Raw genomic sequence first — 12,854 nt, forward strand, 5'->3', positions numbered from 1 at the left:
TGATCAAACTCGGTAAAAGGGAAAGGTCAAGAGTGGACCTGGGAGAAACAACGGTGGGAGGGGAGAGCGAGGGGTCCTGAGCACAACCTGGTAGTGCGAGCCAGGATTCGTGCCAGAGGCAGAATAAAAACCCCAGGGTCAGGCACACATCGCTGGCCCTGAGGGTCGATTTATACCACGACTGCTCCTGCGGACCCAGGGGCGAGCTCTGGCAAATGCACACGCAAGGTACTGGGGATATGCACAACTGTCTCCAAGACCTGTCTTCCTCTTACAGAATGAAAGAGGAGAAAACAAAATACAGTTTGCACTACTTAATTGTTGTTCAAGCAATTTTAATTCAGCTTTTACTATAAATGGAACCACGTTATTTTTTTATCAAGTATTCTGACCTCCTTGGTTTTGACACCGTTCCTTTAATTTCCTAGATGTTTTCCCCTTATCGGTATCAGTAGGAGAAAGCAACAATCAGGTTGACTTTAGGATCCCCCAGAATTTTAGCTACTAGAGGACTTTGCACGGATGCAGCCATTTTTGGTGATTTCCTCTTACCATCTTCTGACTTGGAAAGATAATAGAATTTAAAAGGCTAACTTACATCAAAGGCCAGGTCATCTTTTTCTTCCTTTCTTCCCTTCCAGGGACATGTCCATCTCTCGAGTTGCTATCATTATCACCAACACAGAAGCTTGATGTAAAACAAACCATAGGCCAACTACTGCAGTAGATGTGTTGGGAAGGTGGCTTCTCTCCTCATTCATGCCATGCAAAAATAACAGTGATACCTGGAATCCATTTGCTTTGTGCCCTTGCCAGTGCTCCTGCTCAGCTCTTGACATCTCCAAGAGAGGAAGGTGTATTTGCTTCTGTGTAACCTAATGTTTGGCACCACCACACAGCAGGGTACAGACACAAACTGAGAAGAGCTTCCACAGACACTTCTTACCCAGAGTGCAGTAACCCAGTAATTGTTACCCCCCCCTCATTTCAGAAGGGAAATGGTGTCCTTCAGCTTCAAGTGTAGAAGGGTGCAAGAGGAACAGTGATCCTTTATGGAGCTCTTGGCTATAATCATATCTTTGCACATCAGAAGATGCTGCTCTTAGACTGAAGCTCATATTCTTCCAGATTTTAGAGAAATGCGAAATAAAGAGGGTCACTTACCATGCACCACTGGATAGCAAATGCTGGTGTTTTCTGCTGGATCACAACAATAAAATAGATGTGTATAGGTAGAAAAATACAGGTATGCATACTGACAGACGAAGGCACACTGTGTTTTAGGACAGACTAAGAAACTATAGTCATACTAAGAATGTGATTTGCATAAATGTGTCAGAGAATTCACTTATCTCCTCGAGCCCATAGTGATGCTGCAGGCTTCCTCGTTTTTTGGTTTAATCATGATGTCTTTATCCTGGGAAAGTAGCTTAAAATGACCAAAAACCCGTTCTCCCCTTTACTTTGGGATTTACATCTTAACGTTAGAAAAGGGCGACAGCAACATGGTCTGCTCAATTCCAGCTATGTCTCCCTATTCCAGAACACACTGTTCCTAGAAGATTCTGCCTGCGCTTCTGCAGCCTGAGCAATATCAGTTTTCAAAACGCCGTTCTTGATCTTCCAGCTGGGAATTCAGATCCTCCAAGTGAAATCTCAGAGGCCCCATGCCGCGTTTTGTTGCCCCCCCTGGATAAAAGCTTCTTCCCCACCCCTGGAGCCACTGCCCATCCGCCTCCGAGAACACCCCGAGGATAGCGTGGCTGGGGAGGAGCAGCTGCCTGCAGATCAAAAGCACAGATGCTTCCCCGAGCCCCTGTGGTTTCCATGCCCGAGCGAAAAGAGGGAGCCATGTTCCCGTGCTCTCCTTCCCAGCCGGCTCCCAGGACGGATTTCTTCTCTCGCCTCTAGCACTCAGGCAGCGCCGCAATTCCCAGCTCTCCAGCGGAACCGCTGCCCTGAGCTCCCAGCTGGATGCAGATGTCAGGAAGGTCGGGAGAATCGTTCCCAACCTTCTGGCTTTCCGTTATACTGTAAATATCACTGGTACATGTCCTGTTTGTGGTTCATTTGCCGATTAACCGGCCTCATCTCTCTGTCTGCATTCAGTCCAGGTAATGCTTTCCCTATCGTTCTGTTAAATGTAAACACTTCTTTCTCGCGGTATTAAGTCGGTGCTTACCAACCAACGGGCTCTGCCTGAGTCACCCCAGACCTGCGGCGAAATCCTCCCAAATCCCCCAGGGGTGGACCTGGGAGACCGTCTCCCTCCTTCACACTCCCGGTTCTGTCTTGTGTTCTTGGAGTTTTCAGACGGTTCTCGATGCGGCAATTCCCAGCATATCCCTTGGAAAGGCGTATTGCAGTGCAACCGAGACATTTCGGCTGGACTTTCAGCTAATGTCAGCCATGTAGCATCTGACTGGTGCTCATTGGTCTCTCCCTGCTTGGGAGCTCCCCGCCCAGCAGCACCAGTACACGCACAGCGCTGGTCAACAGCGGCACTGGGCGTCCAACGCAGGAACTGCACATGGGCGTCTACCCCCGAGTCTCAGCACGCATCTCCTCCGTCAGGTTCTGCCTATCGCTAGGGCATATTATGAAACACATTTCCCACCTGAAGTCTTTGGCAAATAAAGGCACTTTCTTAGTACTTATTGAGACATCTGGCTTGGCACTAATAATCCAGGCAAGTATGAAAAGTCTAGAAGGTGTCCTATGCAAACCTCTCAAATGTGCTTAACAAAGATGCAAGCTATGGGCAAACATAGCAAGCATTGCTCATGTGTTGTTCTCTATATCTTCCAGAAGTCAGAGAGACAATCGAGGCGTTTTCAAGCACAGGCTGGTTGCAGGAAGCTCAGAGTTTTTATTATTTTCTGTTTCACGAGGAGATCTCCTACTGTTGTATGTCTTCTCTTAAAGTAATCTGAAGTTAAGAAAAAATTCAGTGTTAATAGCAGCACGAACCTCCACTGCCCCTTGGATTGGCTGCAACGGATCTTCAAAGAGTATCTTAAAGAAGAGAGTGCAGGTATTGCTCTGCAGACAGATCTCAGATCACCTCTTGGTTCAGTGACTCCTTTATTGTGAGGACTCTGGTGTTTTGATTGAGGCAGAAATGCTGCTTGTTCTCCTCGGACACAATCAGGGCCACATTTCTTCCTAGATAGCAGTACTTCACAGAATCACAGAATCGTCTAGGTTGGAAAGGACCTTGAAGATCATCTAGTCCAACCTTTAACCTAGCATTGGCAGTTCCCAACTACACCATATCCCTCAGTGCTATGTCGACCTTACTCTTAAACACCTCCAGGGATGGGCACTCCACCACCTCCCTGGGCAGCCCATTCCAACGCCCAACAACCCCTTCTGTAAAGAAATACTTCCTAATATCCAGTCTAAACCTTCCCTGGCGCAACTTGAGGCCATTCCCTCTTGTCTTATCGCTCATTACTTGGTTAAAGAGACTCATCCCCAGCTCTCTGCAACCTCCTTTCAGGTAGCTGTAGAGGGCGATGAGTTCTCCCCTCAGCCTCCTCTTCTCCAGACTAAACAACTCCAGTTCCCTCAGCCGCTCCTCATACAACATGTGGTCCAGACCCTTCACCAGCTTACTTCCTTTCTACTAACACCTCTTTGTGAGGCTGTGTGCTCCAAAATCTCCTCTGTATACCTTCCAACTTCGAAGAATAAAGGGAAATTCCCTGCTTCAAAAGTCTGAGTTCATATACCTTCTCAGAGACATTCTGCACTCTCCAGTCTCCAAAGATAATGTTGGACAGAAGATACCTGCCGGACGTCTACCCAGACCTTTTCCATCCTACATCTTTTGAAGGCAATGAATTCTTCTCTCTTCTCTCTAGCCGTGACAATCTCAGTACTTCTTGTTTGAAAATAAATCCTCTCAGCTTCAACACCTTGCTACTACAAATGACTCTTGAAGCCAAGTAATTATTCTCATCTTTGTAAACTTTGTGCTTAGTGGGATCCAATTTTTCCATCCTCAACCTCACTCCTATGTCAAATACGCAGCCATTTTCTTCATCAATCCCTAGAACCATGTGTTTTCTTATGTCCTGAGGTCTCAAATGGCCCATAAATATTACTTTGATTTCTAGCTCTAAGTTGATGTATTTTGTGGGGGAAAATGTCATCTACTGAGATTTTTTTTCATGTTCTTGTGTCCAACGACTCCTTCGAGGGTTTCATGCAGTGGCTGTTTCAGTTGACTAGGAGGAGATAAATTGAAATAGAAAGTTACATGATGAACAGTCAAGCAGCACAAGGTTGTTAAGCAATTCAAGTCCACTGAGTGAATAACCTTGACTTTTCATGTGCTTTTCATGAAGCAACAGAGGAGAATAAGTTGTTTTTCTCAGTGACATTTGGATAGTCTTGAAAAAGAGTCTTCAGAGACAGAAGTGCTACACAGGCATTTCATGAACAAGGGCAAGAAACTTCCAGCTTGTGGAGAGCTGTTTCTACAACTGGCTATCTGAAGATAATGAGTAGAAGTGATTGAAGGAAAACAACCAAGTGATCTAGTAAGAAAGTGAGAAATAGCCAGACTGTTTGTTGTTCTGGGCACAGAAATTTTCTCTTTAAAGGACAGACCAGGAAGGAAAGCATCTGGAGAGAGGCTGGCCTTGGATAGACTAATTTCAAAATTCTAGCTGGTCACCTGAGGAGAGAAACAGGACTTGAACTGAAAAGCAGATTTTGAAGTGAAGGAGAGAAAGGGAGAGCAGGATGTGGGATAGCAATAGTTAGAGGAGGGAAAATTGTTATGCAAAAGAGGCCAAGAGGGGCCAAACTTGAACTTGTTTGGTTGAGAAGGCTGATCAAGGAGGGTAAGGACACAGAAATACATGTAGGATCCATCCTGAAGGCAACTTAGGAGGAGCTTATTGGTGTTGCACCTGTAAGAAAAGAATCAGAATGGGCATTAGTAAAGGGAAAGTGGGGTCCAATCAGCCAGAGTGAAAGGAGTATGGGGAATTCTGGAGAAAAGCAGGAAGGGCAGTAAATGTAGTTTGAAGTCAAAGCAGGTGCATGGATCAGAAAAGAGCCAAAATGGACATAAAGAAGGAAGAAACAAACAGTTAGACAGGAGAGGAAGGTAGGAGGAAGAAAGTCAGAGATACAGTCCTTTAGGCCTGTGCCTGTCCTTCCCTCATTCTTGCTGTCTGGCTAGATTTCCTCTTTTCCATCTTTCTCCCTCAGAATACCTTTCTTTCCACTTGGGGAGAAGCAAATTATCAGAAGGGAGCAGCAAACCAAAGGGAACCCTAGTATCTCAGCCAGTTTAACAGGATGAAGTGCCCAGAGAAAGCAAGTATCAGTGCCAGGCTTGGCCTATCTTCAAGCCAAGTTCCCAGTCCTCTAGCCCTTGGATGGCATGAACATACTGAGAAGGTAGAAACACCTGGCCCAATGTTACCTAAAAGAGAGGTCAATGGAGAATTGATTCAAGCACAACTTCATGGACAGCGTGGTCACTGCCTGCAAGGAAAACAGCTTCTGAACTAAGGCTTTCAAAGGAGATGGAGGGATCAAGGGAGTTGTCATCTTTACTTATGTCACAGGTGAACAGAGAGATGGGTCAACATGAAACCCCTCTGCTTCATGTCTAGTGCTTCTGAAGATGCAGTGACCAGTCCAGTGGTTAACTAAGTGGCCACCACAACCAAATCCAGCTAAATGGTAAAGGCTGTATAACCCCAGCATAAGAGAAAGCTGGCCTATGCTTTACAGAAGCAGCAAAGACATCCCGTTTTGGGAGAATGCTTGGGAAACAAAGGCTTTTTATGTCCTCTGTTTAATATCCTCTGCCTTCAGCTGCAGGTCTCTTCCTCGCACATTATGGTTCCAGCAGCAACTGCAGAGCGGGCATCGTCTGGGATTGCAGGAGGACCCTTGTGTCTCTGATGCAACTAAACCACTTCCATAAATACAAGTTCTCCAGTGAATTCCTTGGGACATCTTTCACACAAAATAGTGAAGTTTAGGCTCTCGGTATCCTAACATCCCATTGTATCTTGGCTTTTTTTTTTTTTTTTTTTTTTAAAAAAAACCCCTGTTGTATCATATCAAAGCTGAGCTGTGAAAAGCCATCCTTCTGTCAGAAGATGTTTTGCCATGCTTGGTGTTGCTGATCAATGACCTGTAGATACTCTGAAAGAAAGGACACTTACAGAACAAAAAAAATCCATCCTGTGGGAGAAATTCAGAAGGCGTTTATTCACTGTTGAGGTAACAGACATATACTCACATCAATGTCACATTTATTAACGGTGTGGACACACTGGCAATGAAAAAAACTGAATAGCACCTTAAAGATAGATGCACACACATGGTTCCAAGTGAATAATTATAAAGCAAACATACGAAAGCAATGAATTTAGCAGGTACTGCTGAAGGTACATGACCACTAATTTACTTTTTGAAGAGTTTATACCTGGACAAGTGCAGCACACCTCTGATGACAAGATTCCTCTACTTCTGGGTTCATAAATCTGAAAAATAATAATAATTAAAAAAAGGTAAAAGGTAATCTATTTTTATATTAAAGATGCTGGATTCCATCAATGATAGGGAGGGCTAATAGAAAACAACCTGTACTCCATGAGTAATATAAAAACATTATATGCTCAAGCCCAACCAAAAAGGTGACGAGATTTGGGCACACTGGGATCACTTAAATGAAGTTTTTTGTCCACCACCAAGTCGGGCCCTTCTCGGAGCTCTGCCCAGGGAGAAACAGAGGCAGCGGGGTCGGATCCAGCCGCTCCATCCCTGGCTGCTGCAATCCCCGCTCCGCGCCGGCGGAGGGCAGCCGCCACCAGGGAAAAAAAAAACGAGTGGCGAATTTGCAAGTCACGGAAAGGAGCTGCAGAAACAGGCTTGGAAACAACCCGGCTCGGCAGCAACCCGCGTTCGGCTAGGGCAAGGGACAGAGTCCCCCGGAGAGAGGCAGGTCTCTTTATTATCTATCTATCTATCTATCTATCTGTCTGTCTGTCTGTCTGTCTGTCTATCCATCCGTTCATGCATCTATGTTTATTCATTTATCCGTCTATCTACCCATCTAGTCATCTAACCATCTTGTCTGTCTGTCTGTCTGTCTGTCTATCTATGCATCCATCCATCCATCTATCTGCATCCTTGTCCACAGGAGCTGGCTGCTATTGTGCTGCTCGGTGCACAGGAGAAAGGAGCACACATTCAGATCCAGGGAAACAAGCTCAGACTGAGAGAGTTTTACACTCAGGAGGCTGGAGAGAAAAAAAGAATTATGAGATCATTAGTGATGTGATGATATTGTGATGGGGTATCCAGCATTCTGGACAGAGCTGGCTTTGGGAGGGAATAGAGGTCATGGAGCAACCATGGGGATTGTTTTATGTCTTGGGGTCCCTAACACTGGCGTTCGGTCCTTGCCACAGATCAAAAATTAAATCACAGTGGTATTGAGCAGTGTGCTGGTTCCCCCCAGCACTGGGACTACAGGGCAAGTGAGGACAGCAGCCAGTTTAAGCCCTGAGAATCAGAGATTGTTGTAGGAGTCACCAGGATTGAATAATCTCTTAATTTCTTTCCCTGTCAGGCCAGAGTATCTCTAATGCACAAAATATTTATACCGCTTTAAATATGCTTAAAGAATTGTGTTCACATAAATTAGTACATGCTTGTCTCTGTTTTAATCTTTACAGAAGATAGAGAAGGGGGTTAGAGACCTCTATTCAGAGAGAGAAAGAATTGTCAGGAATTCATGTATATATTATTCCTAATCACACACCATAATTTAAAGTGAATTTCACAGGTTTGTCCATGACTGATTTATTAAATTAAAATATCTTAATCTCCCTTTTAGATCCTCAAGCTGCAAACAAAATAGTTTTTCTCTCCTTTTCTACTTCTTTTAAAAATGTTTTGTGCAAAACAAATAAATAAGACCTGCAATACACAGTACCATTTAATTTCTGCTGAAGATCAGTTTATTGCTTCATTTTACTTGGTCTGTACAGTTTTAGTCCCTAGGCTGTGCAGTTTAGTCCTCTAGATTTGCAAATGTAAAAGATACTTGAAATGTAAATGGCCAGTGTGTTCTGTATTCTCTTAGAGGAAAATGAATTTATATACTTCAAGTTAGGTAGGTAGTTAATATTTCCACTGTTAAAGAAAATTGCATGTATAGAAAATGCGTGTCTTACTCAACTTCACAATCATCATGTGTGTAGTTAGGACCCGCCCTTAAGGCCCAAATGATGAGACACTACTTAAAATATGTCTTAACTGGAAATTAAGGACAGATTTCTTAAAGTGTAAACCTGCAAGCCCTGCTCTGTGTCTCCTGAACTTGGAGACACACTGCTGAAGAGCATCAGCTCTTTAACTGTAGAGTTCTGTAACCCCACAAAATTCTGCTTCTGCATGTGCAGATGTGTCCTGACATTACCAAGCAACTTAGTTTTTCCTTTAAATGCCCAGGTGGGGTCCAGAGGTTTGTGATCCCTTATCTGTCTTCCAGAAGGGATTTGGTTCACTTGGCATTTAAAAGACAGACTCTGTGCAGAGCCTATGCAAAATGCAGTGCTGCTGTGCAAAGTACAGTGTTTTCTTTTAAAACTTTAAAATGGAGAAGAATATTGTGTGATCCCCCTTTTCTCTAATACCATCCTATGTTTAATGTTTCAAAGTTAAACTCTGCTTAAAAGGGTTCAAACTCACTTCTGAATGATAGGAACTTTAGCATGAAACTGGAGTGGTTCCTAGCCTTCCTCTCAAAACATACATTATATTCATTACCAGGTGGTAGTTAACAACTAAATCAGTATCTCTTTCATTGCTCATTTTATTCCTTTCATTTCTCCCATTCTATTTCTTGATATATTAATCAAAGTAGTAGAAAGAAATGCTCAGACCACCCACCCTGACCTGGTACAAAGTCACGGGTAACTCTGTGAGAGGTTAAGAATTAATACAGGCTGTTTGTGTGAATAAGAAGCACGTACCTTAAACTGATTTTTTTAATCCCAATCCAAAATTTAAATATGTATCTGTTTTGAACATATGGAAAAAACAGCTCTGTGCCCAATATGCAATCATCTGCCATTCTGAGGGTAAAACTGGGGTGTTGGATACAGTGACAGGAACAGATAAATGTTCATTGCATTGTTGTTTCAGTAGATGGAGTAGGAGTTACTTTTACATAAAAATGTTAAACCAAGAGACTCCTAGCTATCTAGTCTCTTTGTTTATTGAAACTTCCCACTAAATGCACATAAAAAGACATCAGAGAAACTATTTGGCAAAAGCGTTAAGCTGAACAGAATAAACCTGTGTAGCGATTCTCGCTTTGTACTTAATCTTCACTTATTTATGCACATGCCTCATGAGCAAAACAGCAGAAATGTCAAGATAGATGTTGAACTGCACAGATAACTGAGTTCCAACATCACTAGGATACAGCAAAAATTTTCTCCAGTGTTATCTAAAGGTGAACTACAAGGAAAAAAAAAAAAAAAAAAAAAGCAGATAACAGTCTTTTAATTTACATCACCTCCAGACAAGCTGATCGATGTTGCCCCTGAGAATCTTAGATTTTTAACTTGCTTGCTGTCCTCCTTGCATCATTGATGGTTCAAATGCTCTCCAGGTTTGGAACAGTGAAGCAGAGCTGGCTGAAAATACAGCTTCCACAGGAAATATCCAATGTGTTCCAGGGTGTTGCAAAAGAGAAAACCAGCGAGGCCTAGGATCAATAATAAAAGCTGGATTAGAGCAGCAGCTTTGTGATAAGACTGGGAAACTAATATATCACCTTTCAAAATGACAGGCTTGTTTGTAGTTGAGGGGAAAAGAAAGAAGTTCTGAGGAACACAAAATAATCATACAGATCTATTAATACTGGCAGTGTCTGTCAGGCAACTTCTGACTTACACTCTCTTTAAGAATAGATCATTATTTTAGGGAAAAGATATCAGATTCTGAAACATATTACTGCTTTCTGCTGTTATATAGAAGTCATCCATCTGTTGTCAAGTTTGTCGATACTTGAAATCTAGCTGTAACATACCCACAATGCACATAGCGGGTAGAGCATATGGGAGCAGTTAACATGATACTGGACAGAAATTTTAGTCAGAGATACATGAGCTATCATGACCCCATCACAAAGGTTAATACCAGTAAGTAAAGTCTGCTTAAAGAGTCACTGAATGGAAGATGCCTCATGTAATGCATCCTTCTGCAATGTGTTTTACAGGATATTTCTAAAGCTTCCAGAGGTTTAAAGAGAGATTTGCTTTATGTTAAGATGATGATTAAGAGGTTTAATGAAATGTTGTCCAGCAAAGAGAAGACACTTATAAAGGCCAGGCAGATAACAAACAATGTGTCCTCAAGAGAAATAAGAAGGAAATGTAAGAGAGTGTCAGAACTGTGTTATCACAGCTGAATCAGTCAAAACCCTAAAGCTTCCCCTGGGAATAAACTGTTGTGAACTGACAGCAAATGTGGTGAAATCAGAAAACATTTTTCCCCCAGAAAAGCACCAAAGAAAACCCCAAGCTGGTATAATGACCAATCCACTCAAATATTCAAATTAAAAATACTTGATATGAATGGTCAACTGAATTTCTTCAAAAAGACAAAGTACTGTTCTAACAAAAACTCTTCACACATCATTTGAAGTGTCACATCAAATTGTGGGGAAAAAAATCCGATACAAACCCCCCCCCCAACCCCAAACCTTCCTATTGGACAAACATTTCCACTTGCCTCTGAAATAAAAATGTGTGAGATTATACACAGTTAAGGTCAAGCTTGTAAAGTGATTCTTCTGTCAGTTAATGCAACACTGAAGACATTTCAGAGGACTGCAGGTACTGGTTTCTTGGCCCATGGGAACAGAATCCTAAGACTATTCTGAAGATTTCTGAATTAACATCGTAAACTTCCTTAGATGCATCAATGTACATATGCTATAACCAGAGATGAAAATGTTTTAATTTTACAGGAAAACTGGAAACGACATTTTTTAATGAACTAGTAATTTCCTAAATACTTAGGACCCTTTAGCTTCTTAGAATTTAATTTATATATATTTTTTGTTTGTTTTTTTCTTGTTACTTTTGTTATCTAAATTAACAGAGAAGTTAAGACAGAACACAGGAAAACCTCTGAAAGAAAATCAAAGGAAACCACTGTGCATTTCCATGTCACTCATTACCTACGTATAGACAACTCTTTGCCAGAAAAACATAAGATAGAAACTCACAAATTTTGTTCCAATGAGTGATATTCTGAACAAGGCCTCTAAAGTTATTCCTCTGCCAGGATAGATGATCCCACCATGAGTCTTCTGTTATTTGCAGCAGTTTCAATCGCTGTTGAGGGGAAAGACATTTAACCAAATATTTAACCGAATTAGATAATAGACTACAATTTGGCTCCTAACATTGTAATTAAGTAGCTGAACATTGCCAAAGCCAAATTTTGCACACATTTAAATATCATAACCATGCAATCCATTATTTCAAAAATTGTTACAGAAGTATATAGCAATTTAAACTTAATATTTTGATGGTTAGGCCAAAAATTATCACCATCCTTTGAAAAAATATTATGAAATGGTAAGATAGCCATGCTGACAAAGATTATATATTTCACAGCAGAAACACCCTGTATTGTGGGTTCCTTCACTTGCTGCTCCATGAAATACTTATCAATAATTTTTAAATATTTAGGTGTTGGCTGTGTCAATGTTGAGGACCATCCTTGACCTTGCCTCTACTGCTCTTGTTCTGTCAGTGCCTTAGAGATTTTCTGGCTCTTGTCATGGATTCCTGTAATCCCTACTCAGAGATCAGAAACAAATTTATTGTTGCTCTGCTCCTGCCTTTATCCCAGTGCTGGGAGGTCCTCCATTACAAGTATGATGGAGTTGCATCACCAGAGTCATATTTCTAAAGGGGATCCTGCATAGAGAGCACGTCAGGATGCTCGGCTGACGCAGCCCTTACCACCCTTTGGAGATGGTCCCCTGTCAGTGTTCATTTGATGTGGATGCTGCCCATTGGAAGGGCAGGATGGGACCACTTGGTGGAAGCTGTGAGGTTCAGTCACCTCTGAAATGGCATCTCCAACATGTCAGTTTAGGTGTGCCAAGACAGCGGTCTGGGTCTTGAAGGTACTGCTGGGGCACAATTACAGGACAGAGTGAGCACACTGAGTGACATTCAGTGCTTAGAGGTGCTTAGTGCTATTCAAGGTGAAATACAGCCCAGTGTACTTAGTGTATACACACACAGCATATAGGATGCCTGGCCTTGTCTTCAGTGCCAGAAGGACATGGGTCTCCTGTGTTACGTTTTCCAGTCCTCTGTGGATATTCCAGTTACTGTTGCATATGGTACTGTCTGACAACCAGCAGGTAAAGGAATCTGACTGGTTGTTTCTAAAACACAATTATTGGACTTGGACACAAGGATAAACATGTATCAAAAGTCAGGAGCAAGGGGAAAGAAATGTTTTCAGCCATCAGAAAGCAGAAGAGAACAAGTCAACTCCCCAGTTCCTACTGTATCATATCTTATTTAGTACTTTCTTGTAGATACTCCTCTCATTGTGTGACAATAACATACACTCTCATCACAAGTCTAACAAGGAGAGTGCAGCTTAATGGAAAGCAGATTATGTCAAAGAGATTTGATATCTTTCTCTGACAAAATCACAAATATGAATAATAACAGAGATTGTACTGCTGATATAATATAATCAGGCTTTTGTAAGACTTCTGAATTTATGCCTCTAACATTCAGATAAAAAAAGTAAAAACGAGCACCATG

This window comes from Strix aluco, chromosome 13, assembly GCF_031877795.1.
Source record: "Strix aluco isolate bStrAlu1 chromosome 13, bStrAlu1.hap1, whole genome shotgun sequence".
Taxonomy (NCBI): Eukaryota; Metazoa; Chordata; class Aves; order Strigiformes; family Strigidae; genus Strix; species Strix aluco.